The 2,534-nt window shown below is 40.7% G+C and overlaps 1 protein-coding gene across 1 annotated transcript in view; it reads right to left on the reverse strand.

Annotated features, from left to right (window-relative positions):
* The window catches only part of LOC122801251 (beta-galactoside alpha-2,6-sialyltransferase 1-like), a 1,163,740-nt gene extending 1,161,991 nt beyond the window's left edge, over nt 1-1,749 (reverse strand). The window contains exon 1 of the mRNA XM_044070803.1: nt 1,332-1,749. The gene's annotated coding sequence lies outside the window, so the exon portion shown is untranslated. The remainder of the gene's footprint in view (nt 1-1,331) is intronic.
* Between the last annotated feature and the right edge of the window lie 785 nt (nt 1,750-2,534).

The following is a 2,534-nucleotide window of genomic DNA, read 5'->3' on the forward strand; positions in this document are numbered from 1 at the left end:
TAATTTAAAAGTAATGCTACAATGTGCTTGTAAGAATACGTCTCCTCTCTAGCCTTCATTGCAAAAGAATTGTCCAGTAGCCCAAGTCACACCACATTTCTAGATTTCATTACAAAAGATGAAGAGGATGCACACCTTTTTCCTGCAAAACAGCTGCTCAGACTGATGTGAGCTAGTTTTAAAATAGTACCAGCTTATCATTTTCTTAATGGCAAACACAATTGTATAAAATGTAGCTTCAGTGTGAGTTTTTATGTATTTTAAGTAATGTTACTGGTCAGCTTCACATAACCTGTTTTTTCATACACAGAACAATCAACATTTGTCCACAAACAGCAGAAGACAAGACTTTGCTCATGCATTAAATGTTCCAGGTGCAGTTCAGAATTTTAATCTATCCCTCCTATTGTCTATGATATTTTGGGGAAAAGGCAGCGTTTTAGAGACAAACTAAAGACAATATTTGAATAATAGACTTCTCTCACAGAATGCATGCCAAATATCTATTCTATGCAGAACTTTTAAACTGGGTGCTTCTTAAATATAAATATTCCCCTAATTTGGGACAGCTGTCCCCATTTATTTAGGCTCCATGCTCGATTATGTAGATAACAGGTTCAAAGCTAGTCATTCACTTTACCTGCCTGATATCTTCATACACATGCAATCAGTGCACGTACATTAAACACTGAGCAAAGTAGGGAAAAAAAATGAAATGGGCGTCATTGTTTTGTTAAAAATCATATCTATTTGGGCATTTTAATTCCTACCACCACACACACACACATATATATGTGTAGGTCTGTGGGTAGGCAATGGGCATACACCGATTACCCCACAACAAAGGGTTCCTCTCTGTATGTGCGTTTGGCATACAAATGTGTTAGGGGGTCTGCAGCGGCAAACCCCACCACAACTACCACCACGCTCGTTGAATGGAAAGGAAAGCAGCAATCTGCTCACATGGCGCACCGCGCTGCTTATTTCGACTGTTTTCCTCCATAAATTGTCCAATTAAATAAACACCATTTCCCCAAATAAAATGTAAACTGTATGCGTCGCGGAGACAACGGAGTGGGGAAAGGCAAGACCTTCATAGAGTATAGTTAACATACTGAAGCGTATTCCAAACAAAGACAGCATTTCAAATGCTAATGTATTCGCGGCTTCTTTGTAACACAAAACGACTCTTATTTTATCATAATGGAGCCATTTTCGAGACGTGCAGTGCCCAAAACACTTGAAGTAACAGAGCTAAACTACATGTAAACGGAGAACAAGGGATGAATGATACGAGCGGGATGTGTGCAGAGAATTATAAAGGCACTCACCCCACAATGCAGCCACTGGATCGGTAAAATCCTGAAGAAATGGAGGGACAACACAATCAAGTACAGGGTACTACTGCTGCAGCCTAGCTGAATTACCATCCGGTCCATTCCAGTACAAAAACTGTAAGCAGCACATCCCACAGACACTGCTGGAGGACAAGATCCTTGGTACGTGAGAGGGAGATAAACATGCTCCGAGGATGTAACACAAGCTGAAAGTCAGGGTAAACGGATGCGTCGCTGGTCTCCACTGTTTGTCCTGTGCTACTATCACCGTTACTCCTGCCACCACAATAAAGAGGGGTGGGGGTGGGCGGTACTCGTTAGCCGGATCACATGTGTGCAGAGGCAAGGTAGACAGCAAGGCTTATGATGGCTGCAGCACGTACGGCAGATCTACTTCACAACAATCCCATTCCCACCCATAAAGCCCTCCATCTCTATGCTCCACGATAACACAGCTCTCAACTCAGTGTCTCCAAAGTGTGGATCACAACCTCCCATAATATGGCACATTTAACTATCAACCCGGCTAGGAAGCTCGCAGCCAGCACGGTTAAATTCTGTTAATAAACCCAGTTTTTGAATTAGTATAATTCAGTAGTATTTAATATAGATAGTTATTCATTCATTTACAATGAATGGTAGTAACAGACCCTTTCAATGGGAACTGTGTGGGGCGCGAAATGGGTAAGGCTGAAAAAGAGGAACTTTCCTTATTAAGATGTACACAGTATGTTCACCTTTATTAATTACTTCAAACTGCATCAACATGGGTACCATCCAGGTTACAGTAACAGATCATTATTTTACGCTGTCTGAATGTCTAATATGTAGTTTTCAGTTTCGAGAAAACTAATACTCTTTTGAACTTTTCTTATACAACTGTGCTGAAGCCAGACCCTGTCAAAAGTTACACGAACACTGGAGGATATCGATAATCAATGAAGGTCTCATGGGATCAGTGTCAGAGGGCAAGGGTCATAAATCAATATGAAATAAAATTTCTAAGATAGCAGATGGGTAGTTAAGAATCAAAGTTAAATTAATGCGTAAATTCCTCCATCCCTATACTGAAGACGACACTGGGATATAAACACGTGCTCTTAGCAGCACTTAATTCAGGTAATTTTATTTATTTGTTAACTGCGTAAAGCCAGAAGGTGTAAATTCCGGTTTTGATGATCCACGCGCGAGCATAGT

Source organism: Protopterus annectens, chromosome 4.part1 (genome assembly GCF_019279795.1).
Source record: "Protopterus annectens isolate FY-2018-M chromosome 4.part1, PAN1.0, whole genome shotgun sequence".
In the NCBI taxonomy this organism is placed as follows: domain Eukaryota; kingdom Metazoa; phylum Chordata; order Ceratodontiformes; family Protopteridae; genus Protopterus; species Protopterus annectens.